The 19835-nt window shown below is 41.4% G+C and overlaps 1 protein-coding gene across 4 annotated transcripts in view; it reads right to left on the reverse strand.

The window, feature by feature from the left end:
• DENND1A (DENN domain containing 1A) overlaps positions 1-19835 on the reverse strand; it is a 973091-nt gene that overhangs the window by 690768 nt on the left and 262488 nt on the right. The gene's annotated exons all lie outside the window — the stretch shown is intronic.

Below are 19835 nucleotides of genomic sequence, written 5' to 3' on the forward strand. Positions count from 1 at the left end.
ATTTAGGATTAAATTTAATATTGGTTTGGGAACATCCCTTTTAATTTCACAGAGCTTTACATTATAAATTTTGCCTAATTCATCAACTTTTGTACACAAAATGATTGTCGGTTAGCGATGGAAATGACCCCAAATAGTGTTGGGTGGCTTACACTTCATTTGATGAGGCTATTAGATGGGTACGACATTACAGGCCGGGGACGATATTGGCTAAAACAGACACTGAATTGGTTTTTAGGCTACTACCTATTCATCTATAGAGTATACGTTTATTGGGTTGTTATTGGGAGGGGTGTTTTTATCTGGATAGGCGTCTGGCAATGGGATGCATAATTTCTTCTTCACTTTTTGAAAGTATATGTCCTTTATGGAATGGGCAGTGAGGGATGTTTCCAACATTCAGTCCATCATTGATTATTGACTTTTTGTTTATATGCCTGCCCGAGTCAGTAGTTTGTAAAAATTTATTAGGAACCATGTTTTGGATTGCAAAATGTTTTGGAGCGCCTTTTGCTGGGGTAAAAAGCAGATGGACCTATCACACAGTTGAGTTTTTTGGGCATTTTGATAGATTCAGTGGTTATGGAGAGCCGGTTACCTGAAGACAAGCTGGGGTCCTTAAAGCAGGAAGTGGACAGGGCACAAAGTTTGCACAAGTTGACATTGAGAGTGGCGGCACGGTTGCTCTGTGGTTAGCACTGCAGCCTTGCAGCGCTGGAGTTCTGGGTTCGAATCCCACCAAGGACAACCTCTGCAAGGAGTTTGTATGTTCTCCCCGTGTTTGTGTGGGCTTCCTCCGGGTACTCCGGTTTCCTACCACATTCCAAAGACATACTGATAGGGAATTTAGATTGTGAGCCCCATTGGGGACAGTGATGATAATGTGTGCAAACTGTAAAGCGCTGCGGAATGTGTTAGCGCTATATAAAAATTATTATTATTATTGAGAGAGTTGCAGTTATTGTTGGGAAAATTTAATTTTGCCTATAGAATTATGACCATGGGCAGAATTTTTTGTGGGAGGTTAGCAGCAGCAACAGTGGGGTGCAAACACAGCACCATTTAGTGAGCTTAAAAAAAATTGGACAGAAGTACTTACATTAATCCTGCTTTCCTGTTCACCCCAGAAGTTCTGAGATTAATGCAGGCATTCCTTCCCTGTTTGTTTGTAATTTTTTCCCCTTATCTGTAGAGGAAGGGCTTCACTACTTATCATGAACATAAACTGCAGCACAGATTCATCTCAGCTAAAAGTCTAGACCTTAGATCAGGAATAGGACAGACATTTATAGGACGTTTCATAACTTTACCAAATTATTATGAAAAAAATATTCCCCACAAACTGCATTGAACTACTGTACCCAATTTATTATATATTTTAGAAGTCGGAGTCGGTCCATTTTAGACCAACTCCAACAAAATGGGCTCTGACTCCATAGTCCTGGACTTAATAAAGCTATTTTAGGTTTTGTAGCTTGTAATGGGAAGGGGGGGGTAGCGTATGGCATCATGACTTGGGAAGGGGAAAGGTAGTTTTTGGATAAGCAATGGTGTGCATCTGAATGCGATTGGCTTGATTTGTGGGCACTTTCCACTTAGGAAGGGATGGAGCATGCTCTGAAGTTTGTTGGGGGAGCACGCACTTGAGGCTTCATAGTGCATTTGTGGTGGCGGTGTGTCCTTCGGGTTGGTGAAATTTGTTATGGGGGTGGAATTAACATGGATGGTTCCCTTCAGGATGGAATTATGATGGGAAGATCTGGCACTTAGTGGTGCTCTGAACAGGGGTGTACCTGGGAGCCAGTGGTGGTGTTCTTTTACCCCTGATGGTAGTGTGGAGCAATTGAGCTGGGGGTTACAACTGAGGGTAAAATAATTGCATTGGAAAATACTTTGCTTTACATGTGCCAGATCTTGTAGCCCCAAGGACCTCCCCCAAATCTTTCAGTAATTTAAAATTGGTTATTATTGTTGTTTGTTAATAAATGGCCATTGTGGCCAATTATATCCAAAAAGAAAGTCTACTGTGTAGTATTATTATTATTATTATTATTATTATAAGTTAAGAGGTATAGGGGCTGGGGGGAAAATTAATAAGGAGATTGTTTCTGTGGGACGATTTGGACGTATTCTTTCATGTATCCATTTCTTTGGGGGGGGGGGGTTTAACATAAATTGTTTACTGCTCTGGAAAAACTTCAGACAAAGTGGCAAGAGCAGGAGAAATGTTGTAAGTTAATTCTGCAATGCCATAAAGCTGTGTTCAGATCCCTTTCCTTTACCGGTATATCACTGAATTTACTACCATACTACAAACTTCAAGGTTGCAACACAGGATATATGTCTTGCACATTGTAAAGACCCCTTGAGACCGAGCTGTGAGTTAAAAAAAAAAAAAATAAATAAAAAAAATAAAATTCAAGTGGAGAAACAGTTAATAAAGATATGTTCATAAACCGCCATGAAATAAAAGGAAAATATGGAACAATAGACCAGTAGGATATTATTTTCAAGAAGAATATAAACTCATCCCAGCATCATTAACATGGCTCACTAGAGACCTGCCTTGGGCATATGCAAAACCCTATTGTTACACTACAGATGCCCAAACCCTTCTTGGCAAAAGGCATTAAGAAGGAGGTGGCATACAGAGCCTTTGATCATGGCAAAAATAAATACATATATTTTTTTCTTTTTTTAAATATTTTATTAAAGCAAAAAAAAAAAAATATTTATTTATATTCATATATCTATGCGGGGAAAAAAATGACAAAAAAAAGGGCCAGACATTTAGGATACTTACCTATATCATATCAATACACATTAAGACCATCACACCACAATGTGAAAACGGTGAGAATTTGTGCAGCAGTTTTAATTTTCTTTGGGGGGCTTTTCATTCCTCACGTCTCTGGGAAAAGCGACTGCCAAGGCTTGTAGACTGCATTCTGTGTCATTAATTGGGAGCCGTGATAATGAGGAAGCCGCCTTGCATTCATCAGAGAGAAGGCGGATTGAAAGCGACTGACAAATGCTGTTCATGAACGCTGGCACCCTCTCCCTGGACAAGGCACTCATGAACCCGTCCTACTCTAATCAATAACACCTTTTCTTGCCAGCACAGGAGTGGAGTGAATATCCATATCAAAGTCATGAAGACACTAAACATCAGTTACCTCGCCTATCCAGAGAGAAAATTTGTGGACACGGTGTAACTCTGTAGGACATGAGAAAGTTTCCAAGGAGCATGTGACGTCTTGGATGACAAATGACAATCATTAGACTGGTGTGCTCATGATATTCAGAAGTAGGGAGTAGGCTGCCCCAAAAGAAAAACTGGGCAGTGAAATTAAAAAAAAAAAAAAATATATATATATATATACATACACATATATATATGTGTTACCCAAATTGATAGATAAAAGAGCACATTCAAATTCTGTATCAAGCTCTCTGTTATAATTTTAGTTTGTGTGGCCTTTGCAACACTAGAAATACTAGGAAAGACAAAAAGTATGAAACTGGCCCCATTTACTACCCTGGATGATATATTTGGCACGCTATAATTGGGTTACTTTGTGATACTTTTTTGGTATCCAATTCATTTTGCCAAAATTTGGAGCAACATGATGCATTAGAAGGCCTGACCTATAAGCCTAACTCTCCTTGGCAAATTAGCAGCAAAAAAAACCTAACAAACTACCGGTATGTGCCAAATTCTCCTCAAATTTTTTTAATAATGTGTATTCCGCAAACTACAGATATTTTTGCAAATCGTTCAATGTTTGCCACCATTTTGCTGAACCGTAGAAGGCCAATAAAATAATACGTAACTCAATGCTTATCTGTTCCACTGTCCCGGCAGCTCGCCATCTGGTCAACCACACCTCTTCTTTTCACCCTCCTTCAGATGGAAGCCATGGCCTGCAGTGTAGAGCCTGAAGAGAATGTGTGTAATGTGGATAAGGGAAAATGAGAGGGACAGAGGACTGGATGTCGAGCTATGGGGATGGTGTTACAGGTGAAAAGTGAAGGTCTGTCTACAATTGAGACAGTTTTTCCTTATCATCAAATATAACGATTAACCTTTTCATATGGACACAAACTTAAAGTAGTCCCATTTTAATTAATAGATCTTAAAAGTCAGATCACAAGACCAGAGCATTGGATATTTCCTCGCGGCAGAAAAATCATGGGGCCCCTTGGCAGAAGTTCTAATTGGGCCCCCTGCCAAAACTCTGAATATTCATCGGGGTCACAGAGGAGCATATCCCACAACTTGCAGCCCTTACAAAGTAATTTTCCTCCTATTGAAGCCTATAGATTGCCTTTTCAAGACAATGAGCCCGACATAGTATGATGCTCCAACTGTAAACCCCACACGGCCTTCCACACAGTATAATAGGCCCCCGTATAGTCCTCCATACAGTATAATGAGCCCTACACAATTCTTCATAAAAAAAGAATGTTCCCACATAGTCCTCCGTACAGTATAATGAGGAGTTCTGGTGCCGGTGACGGGAGGCCAAATATGTGTTCCAGATTTGGCCTGCGAGCCACAGTTTGGCATGCAATGTCCAGAGAGATCCCAAATCATAACAAACTTTCAATATGTAGAGAATAACTCCCTGCACATCAAATTTCCTGTAAAATTTGGTCAAATCGAATCATGGCAGATTTGATCTTCTGTCATCCTTACATCTTAGATACCAATCAAATGAACACTCGTTCGACTGACCGCTACCTTTCCCAACTCCCGTATAACCATACATCCTCAGTTCAGCCACATATGCCCGATTATTCTCCCTCCTGGATATAATCTATTAGGGGAAAGTCGTGAAGTCCCCATGCACATTAAATCAATGGGTTTGGCGGACTTCATTGCCATATATATGGAGCCTTTACCCTGTAATTTAAACAGAGTGATGTCAGACACCATCAGGTAGCCTCAGCTTTTCCATAGCACTTAAAGATGTATAAAAAAAAACCTGGCTAGTTCTGTAACCTGCAAGAATTATATACTGGGCCGCTAACTGGAAAAACCTTGCAGAAAAGTCTGGAACAGTATATAAACTGACAATTAAGACATAAAACTGGAGGCCATAAATAACGCTGTTCTGTCATCACCATTGCTATATAGTATAAATGCCGACACATTTAGCCAATGAATCCTCCCCCCTATAAGTGTGAGCTATTATTTTAGCAGGCAATAAATATATGCACATTGAGTAATAAGGATATGTACATGATCAATAACGATGCTATTCTAGATGTTATGTCACAATTATTCCTGCTAATACGCTGCAAACAAATAGAGCAGAAAAAATGCAACTAATCTGGGGAAGAACTGCCCCAAAATAAAAATAAGGATAAGTAATTATCACACAGCCAATATTCTTAAAGATGTGTGATCATGAATACACCACATGAAAAGGCGCCGGGGAGGGTAAGAAGCAACGCTAAAGGTCATTTCAGAAAAGTGATGGCATACAATGTCTAAATCATTAAAATTTCATCATGTAAACTGCACAGATGGACTTTACTCTTAATTGTAAAATCCTTGAATTTTTTAAACATAATTATTTCTATTCTTTATTCAATCCCTCCCTCCCCCTAGGCAAAATCTCACAGATTAAGCAGTACATGGGAACCTCTTGAGCCTGGGTCCCTAACCTTTTACTACAAGGGAGATGGTGGGAGGAGATACATCCCACCTGAGACACGAGCCGAAAGAGACGAGTCTGATTCAGCCAGATCAGAAAATAGAAAGACGCAAACTGCACAAACCAACAGCTCATTAATCCACACAACTGTCTACTATCTATTTCTCTATGTAACAAATGTCTTTAACTAATAATAATCTCCTATTGATATCTGTATGCATCCATCATACCTTGTCTCTATATTAGTGCTTTATGTATCTCTGTCTAATCTATGCATTTTCTATCCATATATTCATCTATCTCACTGCCTACATTTCTATATCTACCAAAATCTACCTATGTAGGCCTATTCATAACTACTGTATCTATGTACATCTACACTTATTCATTTATATCTACCATGTACATATCTATATCCATCTACCGTGAAGGAAAAAATTATTTGATCCCTTGCTGATTTTGTAAGTTTGCCACTGACAAAGACATGAACAGTTTATAATTTTAAGGGTAGGTTAATTTTAACATTGATAGAATATCAAAAATAAAATCAAGAAAATCACACTGTACAAATTATATTACTTTATGTGCATTTTGCAGTGAGAAATATTTGATCCCCTACCAACCATTAAGAGTTCTGGCTCCTACAGACCAGTTAGACGCTCCTAATCAACACATTACCTGCATTAAAGACAGATGTCTTACATAGTCACCTTTATAAAAGACTCCTGTCCACAGACTCAATTAGTCAGTCAGACTCTAACCTCTACAACATGGGCAAGACCAAAGAACTTTATAAGGATATCAGGGACAATAATAATAACAATAATAAAATAATCTTTATTTTTATATAGGGCTAACATATTCCACAGCGCTTTACAGTTTGCACACATTATCATCACTGTCCCCGATGGGGCTCACAATCTAAATTCCCTATCACTATGTCTTTGGAATGTGGGAAGAAACCGGAGTACCCGGAGGAAACCCATGCAAATACGGGGAGAACATTCAAACTCCTTGCAGATGTGGTCCTTAGTGGGATTCGAACCCAGGACTCCATCGCTGGAAGGCTGCTGTGCTAAGCACTGAGCGACCGTGCTGCCCTGGACAAGATCATAGACCTGCACAAAGCTGGAATGGCCTACAAAACCATAAGTAAAACGCTGGGTGAGAAGGAGACAACTGTTGGTGCAATAGTAAGAAAATGGAAGACATACAAAATGATTGTCAATCGACATCGATCTGGGGCATCATGCAAAATCTCACCTCATGGGGTATCTTTGATTTTGAGGAAGGTGAGAGATCAGCATAAAACTACATGAGGGGAACTTGTTAATGATCTCAAGGCAGCTCGGGACCATAGTCACCAAGAAAACCATTGGTAAGACTGGTTTCACACTTGCGTTTTTTTGCGCATACATGCGCATGCATTTTTTCCCCTATATTTAACATGGGTGCGCATTGTCATGCGGTTGTACGCGTTTGTATGCACATTTGTTTTAATGTTGCATTTTTGGTGCATCCGACCTGTCTCAAAAAAACGCAAGCGAACGCAATGCGCACGGAATTCACCCAAAAACACATTAAAGTCTTTGGGAGCGCTGACGGGCGCATGGTCATGCGCACGTCAGCGTTTAAAAACGCATGCTTTTTTTGTAAAAAACCATGCGCAAAAAAACAAGAAAACGCATTAAAAACGCATGATGCGTTTTTTTATGCGCGTTTGCACTGCGCACGCAGCGCAAAAAAACGCAAGTGTGAAAGTAGCCTAATACATTATGCCGTAAAGGTTTAAAATCCTGTAGTGCCCGCAAGTTCCCCCTGCTCAAGAGGGCACATGTGCAGGCCATTCTGAAGTATGCCAATGAACACCTGGAAGATTATGAGTGATTGGGAGATGGTGCTGTGGTCAGATAAGACAAAATTGAGGTCTTTGGGATTAACTCAACTCGCCGTGTTTGGAGGAAGAGAAATGCTGCCTATGACCCAAAAAACACCGTCCCCACTGCCAAGCATAGAGGTGGAAACATTATGTTTTGGGGGGGGGTTATCTGATATCGGCACAGGATTACTTCACCACATCAGTGGGAGAATGGATGGTGACATGTACTGTAAAATCCTTAGTGATAACCTCCTTCCCTCCGCCAGGACATTAAAAATGGGTCGTGGCTGGATCTTCCAGCAAGACAATGACCCAAAACAAACAGCCAAGGCAACAAAGGAGTGGCTCAAAAAGAAGCACATTAAGGTCATGTAGCAACCTAGCCAGTCTCCAGACCTTAATTCCATAGAAAACTTATGGAGGGAGTTGAAGCTCCGAGTTGCCAATCTTAATGATTTAGAGATGATCTGCAAAGGGGAGTGGACCAAAATTCCTCCTGATGTGCACAAACCACATCATCAACTACAAAAAAACTTCTAACTGCTATGCTTGCCAACAAGGGTTCTCTGCCCCCCTTATCTATCCATCTATATCTCTATGAATCTACATCTATCTATCACCATCTATATCTAAAATCTGTATTTATCTATATCTACCCATTTACAGTAACAGCCAAAAGGGTTTGCACCCTTGAATTTTTTCCAGAAAATGAAGTATTCCGCCCAGAAAAATATTGCAATTACATGTTTTGTTACACACATTTATTTCCTTTGTGTGTATTGGAACAACACAAAAAAGCAGAGGGAAAACAGGCAAATTGGACATAATTTCACACAAAACCCAGAAAATGGGCCAGACAAAATAGTTGGCACCTTTCCAAAATTGTGGATAAACAACTGTTTCAAGCACGTGATGGTTGTTTAAACTTACCTGTGGCAAGTAACAGGTGTGGGTAATATGAAAATTACACCTGAAACCAGATAACAAGGGAGAAGTTGACTCAATCATTGTATTGTGTGTCTGTGTGTGCCATACTAAGCATGGAGAACAGAAAGAGGAGAAGAGAACTGTCTGAGGACTTGAGAACCAAAGTTGTTGAACAATATTAACAATCTCAAGGTTACCAGTCCATCTCCAGAGATCTCGATGTTCATTTTTCCACGGTGTGCAACATAATCAAGAAGTTTACAACCCATGGCACTATGGCTAATCTCCCTGGATTTGGATGTCAGAGAAAAGTTTATGAAAGGTTGCAATGCACAATAGTCCGAAAGCAGACCCAATCAAGTTCCAAAGAAATTCAAGCTGTCCTGCAGGCTCAGGATGCATCAGTGTCAGCGCGAACTAGCATACCCTACTGTTTAAAACAAAACAGAATGAGAAAATAAAGCAGTACCTACAGACAATTATGGTGGAGGTTCAAAGATGTTTTAGGGTTGTTTTGTTGCCTCTGGCAATGGGTGCCTTGTCTGTGTTCAAGGCATCATGAAATCTGAAGAATACAAGAGGATTTTGGGTCGCAATGTAGTGCTCAGTGTCAGAAAGCTGGGTTTGCATTATGGGTCTTCCAGCAGGCCAATGACCCCAAACATACTTCGAGAAGCCCCCGGAAAAGGATGGAAACAAAGCGCTGGAGAGTTCTGAAGTGGCCAACAATGAGTCTGTATCTGAATCCCATTGAACACCTGTGGAGAGATCTTAAATTGCTGTTGCGAGAACGCACCTTGAAATATGAGAGACACAGTTTGCAATTCAAGAGTGGTTAAAAATTCCAGTTGATTGCAGTAATTTATTCCATAGGGTGTGTAACCAAATGTTAAGTTGAAAGCGCAAACAATTTGGTCTGGACCATTTTGGGGGTACATACAAAAGTGATTTTTCCCTCTTATCAATGCAGAGTAAAATATTGGTTTATCAGGTGAGAGGTGTTTAATGGGGGACCTCGTCCTAAAGAGATCACTTCTCCTTGTGAAAACGACAAAGCAGGCATTGGGAGCCTTAAAGGTATTAATTTATTTCAAGAGGAAGTAAGCGGACTGTCTAGTGTGCCATCTATTGGAGGAAGCTACTAGCTAGTTTTCATACATTTTTCCCAAACATCATGGCATAATAAAACTCTGCAAAACCAGCTTGATAGTCTCCATGAAAAGAAAAAATACTCATTAGTATTTAAAGGGTTAGTCCTGAATTTACAATGTGGTCTTATAATAATGTTTACACATATTTATTCATTTGTACAAATTTAACTCATTTGCCCAGTTTTGCATATATCAACCCCCCGGAAGGAAGCCCATCCAGGCTCAATTTACCCTTCTTTTGCCATTGGAACCATCCTGTAGCTTTTACTATCTATAGATAAATAGAATATATTCTATTTATATAAATTTCTATCTATAGATATACAGTGGGGAAAAAAAGTATTTAGTCAGTCAGCAATAGTGCAAGTTCCACCACTTAAAAAGATGAGAGGCGTCTGTAATTTACATCATAGGTAGACCTCAACTATGGGAGACAAACTGAGAAAAAAAAATCCAGAAAATCACATTGTCTGTTTTTTTTTCATTTTATTTGCATATTATGGTGGAAAATAAGTATTTGGTCAGAAACAAGCAATCAAGATTTCTGGCTCTCACAGACCTGTAACTTGTTCTTTAAGAGTCTCCTCTTTCCTCCACTCATTACCTGTAGTAATGGCACCTGTTTAAACTTGTTATCAGTATAAAAAGACATCTGTGTACACCCTCAAACAGTCTGACTCCAAACTCCACTATGGTGAAGACCAAAGAGCTGTCAAAGGACACCAGAAACAAAATTGTAGCCCTGCACCAGGCTGGGAAGACTGAATCTGCAATAGCCAACCAGCTTGGAGTGAAGAAATCAACTGTGGGATCAATAATTAGAAAATGGAAGACATACAAGACCACTGATAATCTCCCTCGATCTGGTGCTCCACGCAAAATCCCACCCCATGGGGTCAGAATGATAACAAGAACGGTGAGCAAAAATCCCAGAACCACGCGGGGGGACCTAGTGAATGAACTGCAGAGAGCTGGGACCAATGTAACAAGGCCTACCATAAGTAACACACTACGCCACCATGGACTCAGATCCTGCAGTGCCAGACGTGTCCCACTGCTTAAGCCTGTACATGTCCGGGCCCGTCTGAAGTTTGCTAGAGAGCATTTGGATGATCCAGAGGAGTTTTGGGAGAATGTCCTATGGTCTGATGAAACCAAACTGGAACTGTTTGGTAGAAACACAACTTGTCGTGTTCGGAGGAAAAAGAATACTGAGTTGCATCCATCAAACACCATACCTACTGTAAAGCATGGTGGTGGAAACATCATGCTTTGGGGCTGTTTCTCTGCAAAGGGGCCAGGATGACTGATCCGGGTACATGAAAGAATGAATGGGGCCATGTATCGTGAGATTTTGAGTGCAAACCTCCTTCCATCAGCAAGGGCATTGAAGATGAAACGTGGCTGGGTCTTTCAACATGACAATGATCCAAAGCACACCGCCAGGGCAATGAAGGAGTGGCTTCGTAAGAAGCATTTCAAGGTCCTGGAGTGGCCTAGCCAGTCTCCAGATCTCAACCCAATCGAAAACCTTTGGAGGGAGTTGAAAGTCCGTGTTGCCAAGCGAAAAGCCAAAAACATCACTGCTCTAGAGGAGATCTGCATGGAGGAATGGGCCAACATACCAACAACAGTGTGTGGCAACCTTGTGAAGACTTACAGAAAACGTTTGACCTCTGTCATTGCCAACAAAGGATATATCACAAAGTATTGAGATGAAATTTTGTTTCTGACCAAATACTTATTTTCCACCATAATATGCAAATAAAATGAAAAAAAAACAGACAATGTGATTTTCTGGATTTTTTTTTCTCAGTTTGTCTCCCATAGTTGAGGTCTACCTATGATGTAAATTACAGACGCCTCTCATCTTTTTAAGTGGTGGAACTTGCACTATTGCTGACTGACTAAATACTTTTTTTCCCCACTGTATCTATAGATAAATATATCTATCTATCTATAGATATAGCTATCTATAGATATATAAATATTCAGTTATGTTTGATTTGTGTGTGTAAACATTACTTTAGAACATGGTATGTGATTATTATGGTCTTCAATGGAGTATGTAAAAGAAGAGGTTGGACAAAGAAATGACATCACAATTTTATTTATTTGTAAAATAACATATCTTTATTTAGCTAACAAAAACACATACAAATCCGCATGGAAAAAATGCATGAAAATCCGCATCAAAAACGCGCTGATCTTTACCTGCGTTTTCTGCCAAGAAAGGAAGAATCTGCGCAGAAAATTCCACAGGCAAATCCGCAACATGAGCACATACCCTTAATGACGTTATATTGATACTTATTGCAGAGGATTATCTTTCGTCATATGCATCAATAAAGCGGCATTGCAGGAATTCACAGGAGAGGGATGCTGAGGTCTGCAGCACTAAGGAGAAGTACCGTATATACTCATGTATAAGCCGACCCCCCCTAATTTGGTCACAAAAAACTGGGAAAACTTATTAACTCACGTATAAGCCTAGGGTGGAAAATGCCGAAGCTACTGCCCTTATAATGCTGCACAGTGAGCGGCCCCTTACAATGATGCAGTTATTAGTGGCCCCTTATAATGCTGCACAGTGAGCGGCCCCTTACAATGATGCACAGTGATTAGTGGCTCCTTATAATGCTGCACAGTGAGCGGCCCTTTACAATGATGCACAGTGAGCGGTCCCTTACAATGATGCAGAGTTATTAGTGGCCCCTTATAATGCTGCACAGTGAGCGGCCCCTTACAATGATGCACAGTTATTAGTGGCTCCTTATAATGCAGCTGCTGCCGCTGCCTCAATTAAAAAAAAAAACCTATATACTCACCTCGTCCCTGCTGCTGCAGCTGCTGCTCCTCAGCGTTGCCGGCTCTGCACAGTGACTGTTCAGGCAGAGGGCGTCTGCTAACTATGTCATGGTGCCCTCTGACCTGAATGTCACTGCCAGAGGAAGCAAGACAACAGAGCGACGCGCAGCGGTGGAACGGGGGACAGGTGAATATGGCTCCCTCCGCTATACTCACCTCTACGATCACGTGGTGCCGCTCATTACATATGCGCATATGTAATGAGAGGCACCACGTGACCGCTGAAAGCAGGAAGAACAGCCCCGAGAAGATGGAATAAGCACGGGGGGCTGCAAGAGACATGCTAGGAGAGGTGAGTATGATTTCCTACACCCCCGCCCGGCCAACCCCCGGTATATGACCCGTGTATAAGCCGAGAGGGGGACTTTCAGCCCCAAAAAATGGGCTGAATTTCTCGGCTTATACGTGAGTATATACGGTAAATGCTATTGGGTAATGTTGTTTTAACAGAAAAGAATAGGACCGCCCATTCTGCTATGTGAAGCTGGATGCACCAATGGGTAAAAGGTAATTAAAAAAAACAAAACACAAAGGTACAAGAAAGAAACTTTATGTTGGCCTTAGTCTGTATATTAACAATATGTATGCATTTACTGTGTGTGTATTTGATGCAGGCCCCATTTGACACTGTTACAGATGATGACCAGCCCTGAGACCCTCACAAACAACTCAAACCATGTGGCAAAAAATCTCAGTTCCCAGACCAAACAAATCAACAGTGCTTAACGGTGTATTGGTCCTTAAAATAGTTCATCAACATGAGAATGGTGGGGTCTGACACTCGGCCGCTAATATCTACTCTGGTAGCATGGCTGTAAATAATGCATGGACTAAACAGGCATCGGCCTGTCATCAATCTCACATTAATAACTGATTATACAGATAGGTCATCAAAATAATAGCACTGGACAACAGCTTTGTCTGTAGCGGTATCTCTCGGGGCACAACCCTATTGAAAAATGGTAGTCCTATGGCAGATTGTTGCATCGGCTTCATGGAGAGTTGGTCATGTGCTTGTAGGAATTCTAAAAAGACAAGTGTAACATTCTCCCAATTGATTACAAGGGTCTAAGAGTGTGCCCCCTTGTCCTGATATTTCAAATTCTATAGCTCTATACTAATTCCATTATTGCTATTTGAAAGAGCGATTAGGAAATTTGATTTACTCCGCAAATAACTTTACACTTAAAGAAAGTCTCTGCCATGTTCTACATTCTAGAAAACGAGACCTCGGCGAAGACGGAACCCAACAGTTTATTTAAAAAAAAAAAAAAAAAAAAAAGACTGATTTAACATAATTGAAAATCACACATAGATCTGTACAAACTATACACACAGCATGGAAAAGAAATCTGTTTGTATAGTACTAGTAAGTGTATGCAAAGTGTTAGTGATACAGCAGACAACAGAATAGAGGAATAAAATGAATGCGAAGAAAAAGAAAAAAAAAACATTAAAAGTGACAATGCTGAAAGAAATCCCTGCCCTTGGGAGCTTCCTATATAAATATTTATACATTATCCTAAAATCCTTGAATCACAGCGGCAGCATGAAAAGCAGCATGCATCGTATATTCCATATGTCACATAACACTAGGCTCCTTACAGAACACTGACTGAGTGCTGAGAAATGGGAGAGGAGAAAGAAGAGGCAAGTGTTGAGTCGGGATGTAAAAGCGCAAGAAATGTCCACGCTTGGAGGACATTATAGACAATGGAAATAAGACAAATGAAAAGGGAGAAATCACCTTTTATAAAACTTTTTTTTTTTTTTTAACTCAAGACCTTGAATACTTTAAGTACTATACTAAGTATTTTTTGTGCTAGATTCAGAATTTTGAATTTTTGCAGGACTAAGGTGGCATTTCTTCTAGTAGTAACATTAGCACAAAAACTGTGTGCCATGTAGCTGCATGTAAGCCTAACATCACCAAGCGCAATGCCAAGCATTGGATGGCGATATGGAAAGTACGGTGCTACTGCCGGTGGCTCAGTGGTTAATACCGTTGATTTGCAGCACTGGAGTCCTGGGTTCAAATCACACTAAACACAACACCTGCAAAGAGTTTGTATGTTCTCCCCGTGTTAGCGTGGTTTCCTCAGAGTTCTCCACACACCAAAAATATACTGATAGGGAATTTAGAATGCGAGTCCCAGTGGGGATAGTGATGATAATGTCTGCAAAGTGATTTGGAAGTGCTGATGCCATTGACTTGCATTGGTGAGTTTTATCACTGTAGGACATGTTTTAGGGGGTTTTCGGGTGGACAAAAAAAGAAAAAACACACGATAAAAAGTACATTCATTGTAATGGGTCTGTGATCTGTCTGCAAAAATAACGGATAGCGCTTGTAGAAAAAAAAAACTGATGTGTGAAAGAGCCCTTCAGGTATCTGCACACAAAGTCCTTTTCAGGGGGGCCTGTGCTCAGAGAACCACCTGAAAAAGCTCTAATTAAAAGCCCAGAAGAACGGACATGCCTTTCTATGTAAAACAACTTGCTGTGCAAATGTCTTTTGAGCATCTTTCAACTGCTTCAGGTTTCCAAAGATGCCAAGGCGTTTAAAGTAGTGACCCGAGCATTCTTCAGGCATCTTCCTGTCTGAAGATGCTCAATACTTTACAGTAGAAATCAGAAGGTATTCGGGACTTTTTGAGCATTTTTTGCTTGAAAGTCCGTAAGCAGTCTTTCATTCTTGAAAAAAAGGTAAAACTAAAAAAAAAACGACGGGAAAAAAATAATGTAAAAAATGTAGTCACAAAAATGCTAGAAAAACACACAAGAACTGCCAGCTTTCAAAAATGTTGAAAAAGTGATAAGGAAACAAAAAAAATTACGGAAAAAAAATGCTGGCGTTTACTGAAGTCTTCCTCTTAAAAAACTTGGCAAATTTGTCCACCTAAAAAGACATTGGGTTCGATTCATCAAAGAATTTTGGCGTAAAATTTTTGAAAAATCAAAAAATATAGGCGCACCTCGGAGTTGTGCCAAAATGTTGTAACTAATGGCATTTTCACCTCAGCTTCTCCCAGCTCCGCCGAAATGGGCGGGATTGGGGTGGGATAGGGGGTCTCAAAATCATGAAGAACAACAACGTTTGCTATGCCACAAATCTTATTCTATAGTAGGGGCTGGTGTAAGATTTCTGACAGTTGTGTATGACGCTCATCCAACACTCCTGATTTATAAAGAGGCGTACGCTCCTTCACAAATTAATGGCATATCACTCCAGCACTCCCCCTTATCAAAATCGGTGTGAATAACGCACATCTTGATGAATCGGGCCCATTGTGTGCACATACCCATAGTTGTAAAACTGCATGAGCAGACAGATGGTATCTGTCCAAGAGATTAGTGCACTTGTTGCTATTTGGTGTGAGATACCACACCAGTTTCTTTTTTGGGTGGTTGGTAGAAGGCCACTTGTAGAGTCAGGGAAACAAATGTCTACCAAGCCCAGCAGGGCTAATTTGGGTTTTGTGCTTGGACATAAAAGCTTTCAATGTCACTGCCTCTGACTGCATTGATCCCATTTTGACAAACGCTAAGCAGCTATATATTATACGTATATATACACCCATATTTTCCTACACATCCATTTTGCATATATTGTGACAATTCGGAGATAGCCTAGTTTTAGTAATGAGTTGAGCACAAGAAGAGTCCAGGCATGGTGAGAAATCTCTGTGGGGCGGCTCCTCTCTGCCTGGGTAGGCTCCCCTCCACCTGGGTAGGCTCGACTGATTAGTCTTGCACTGTGTACAAAATAATGAGAGACTTGTGCACTTATACCAACAGGTGTGCCAGTCCATTTTTTGTTTTTAATTGCTTTCGTTTCAAGCACTTTGTAGATATGGGAGTGTGCCCATCCCCTTTCAAGCTGTGCATCTTGACTATTTGGCTTTCCTCAGGCAGGTGAAAGATGGTCAGGTCCAGGTCAAGGTTTAACAATGAGCTGAGCACAAGAAGAGTCCGGGTATGGTGAGAAGTGTCTGTGGGGTGGGTTCCTCTAGACCTGGGTCGGCTTTATTGATCAGTCTCTCACTCTATGCAAAATAATAAGAGACTTGTGAACCAAATCAAGGTGGTCAGGAAAAAGCCTGAGTGGTGCTGCCAATGCTGCCTAGCTAATTCCCCTCCCATTGCCCAATTCGTCCTCAAAATAATGTTTTCCCTAAAAAGTGAAAACGTTTGGAAACATCGTTAATGTTGGGATATTACATGCTACCCGTGAATTGGGCAGCATGAACTTAGTGACTGGTTTCTGTTAGTAGGCTGTTTCGACCCTATACAAATTGCTAACAGCCCTAGAGCTGAACAGAAGGTGTTCCTTTCATGTGCAATGTTCTGGGCTGTTTGGGTGGAATAATAACCAACCCCACGCGTTCTGAGTGATGGGTCTAAAATTCACCCAGTAGACCCAGTACAGCCGTCACAGGAAAAGGAAAACTTCCATTAGGAGAGGCTGGGACAATGTGCTTGCAGAGCAGCTCTTTGGGGCATTTGTGATCGCAGTCTTGAACATACACAAAGATATGTTTAAATAGCTCCTTAAAGTCTTCTTTTTAGCATTTTTGAGGGGTCAAAAACTCCCTAAAACTAGAGATGGTATTGTAAAATGTTAAATTGCTTTGAGTTGGTCACATGTATCCTCAGCGCCATCTACTCATTCTATCTTCCAAAAAATTGTGAGCTATACGTACATTGTGAAAAGCTTCTCTGTGTGTATGGGCTTATGTATAAAGTGCTCAGTGGCTATAAGGTATGATAACATAAGTTGCCAAAATGAGGCACCAGGGAAAAGTCTCACAATTTGTGCAGAATAAATAGAAAAATTAAAATCAGCTCATAGTTCCAGCTCTTCCCTCGGGACTTTGCCGCTTTTCTGGCCAAAATCCTCATTGATTTGTTCCGTGTGTGCTATAAAGCACTTCATCTTGGTCAGTCTATCATTAGCCCCATGTTTACTGTACAGTAGAGAATATGGGAGCATCAAAGTCTCCTTTTTTTTTTTTTTCTATCTTGGGTGTAAAGTGCACTGCACCACAGGACAATTGATCTAAAACTTTACAGATATTTCTGAGAATTTACTGTATATACATAATCTTAGAGTTTAGTGGAGAACTAGGCTATAAACATTAATAAATGAGCTAATAAGTTCTATTACCAATAATATCTCTAGATCTGGGAAACTAATGTCTTTTTGTCATGAATCTAAATAATAATGTATATACATTAGATAGTAATAAGTAATAATAAATAATCATCTGTCTGTAGGATAGATGTTAAATGTATGATCTCTCCAACTGCTGAGGTCCTCAGTGATCGCCAAAATGGAACGGAGAGGTAATAGGATGTGTGAACCGACACTGTTACAGGCAGGGAATAGAGTGGTAATGGGCATGTGCGACCATCATTCTTGTAGGCAGGGAATGGAGTGGTAATAGACCTGTGCGATCACCAGTATTATAGGCAGGGAATGCAGTGGTAATGGGCCTGTGCGACCACCAGTATTATAGGCAGGAAATGCAGTGGTAATGGGCCTGTGCGACCACCAGTATTATAGGCAGGGAAAGCAGTGGTAATGGGCCTGTGCGACCACCAGTATTATAGGCAGGGAATGCAGTGGTAATGGGCCTGTGCGACCACCAGTATTATAGGCAGGGAATGCAGTGGTAATGGGCCTGTGAGACCACCAGTATTATAGGCAGGGAATGCAGTGGTAATGGGCCTGTGCGACCACTAGTATTATAGGCAGGGAATGCAGTGGTAATGGGCCTGTGCGACCACTAGTATTATAGGCAGGGAATGCAGTGGTAATGGGCCTGTTCGACCACCAGTATTATAGGTAAGGAATGGTGGTAATGGGCCTGTGCGACCACCACTCTTATAGGCAGGGAATGGAGTGGTAATGGGCCTGTGCGACCACCAGTATTATAGGTAAGGAATGGAGTGGTAATGGGCCTGTGCAATCACCAGTATTATAGGCAGGGAATGCAGTGGTAATGGGCCTGTGCAACCACCAGTATTATAGGCAGGGAATGCAGTGGTAATGGGCCTGTGCGACCACCAGTATTATAGGCAGGGAATGCAGTGGTAATGGGCCTGTGCAATCACCAGTATTATAGGCAGGGAATGCAGTGGTAATGGGCCTGTGCGACCACCAGTATTATAGGCAGGGAATGCAGTGGTAATGGGCCTGTGCGACCACCAGTATTATAGGCAGGGAATGCAGTGGTAATGGGCCTGTGCGACCACTAGTATTATAAGCAGGGAATGGAGTGGTAATGGGCCTGTGCGACCACCAGTATTATAGGTAAGGAATGGTGGTAATGGGCCTGTGCAACCACCACTCTTATAGGCAGGGAATGGAGTGGTAATGGGCCTGTGCGACCACCAGTATTATAGGTAAGGAATGGAGTGGTAATGGGCCTGTGCAATCACCAGTATTATAGGCAGGGAATGCAGTGGTAATGGGCCTGTGCGACCACCAGTATTGTAGGCAGGGAATGCAGTGGTAATGGGCCTGTGCGACCACCAGTATTATAGGCAGGGAATGCAGTGGTAATGGGCCTGTGCGACCACCACTCTTAGGCTAAGTGCACACGTAGCAGAAAATTTCTGCTCAAAAACCTGACTCCCTTCCCAGAAACCACGCCTTTTTTGTCTTCGCGTTTTCGTCACGGTTTTTGCAGGTTTTTTTTGCGCGGTTTTGATGCGTTTTTTCCGGCGCGTTTTCAAAACGCATTGAACTAGCCAGAAACGCGGAAAAAAAAACGCGAAATTAATGAGCATGCTGAGTTTTTTACCGCAATGCGGTTTTTTCGCGGTAAAAAAAAACGCATCAATGTGCACAAAAAGTGCTAAATGCATAGAAATGAATGGGAAACTTCTTTTTCCCGCGGATTTTTTGGCAAATCCGCGGGGAAAAACGCGAAAAAAAACGATGTGTGTGAACACAGCCTTATAGGCAGGGAATGGAGTGGTAATTGGCCTGTGCAACCACCACTCTTATAGGCAGGGAATGGAGTGGTAATGGGCCTGTGCGACCACCAGTATTATAGGTAAGGAATGGAGTGGTAATGGGCCTGTGCGACCACCAGTATTATAGGCAGGGAATGGAGTGGTAATGGGCCTGTGCGACCACCAGTATTATAGGTAAGGAATGGAGTGGTAATGGGCCTGTGCAACCACCAGTATTATAGGCAGGGAATGGAGTGGTAATGGGCCTGTGCGACCACCAGTATTATAGGTAAGGAATGGAGTGGTAATGGGCCTGTGCAACCACCAGTATTATAGGCAGGGAATGGAGTGGTAATGGGCCTGTGCGACCACCAGTATTATAGG

The sequence above is a fragment of the Dendrobates tinctorius genome, unplaced genomic scaffold (assembly GCF_039654945.1).
Source record: "Dendrobates tinctorius isolate UK_male_01 unplaced genomic scaffold, ASM3965494v1 ptg000120l, whole genome shotgun sequence".
Classification (NCBI taxonomy): domain Eukaryota; kingdom Metazoa; phylum Chordata; class Amphibia; order Anura; family Dendrobatidae; genus Dendrobates; species Dendrobates tinctorius.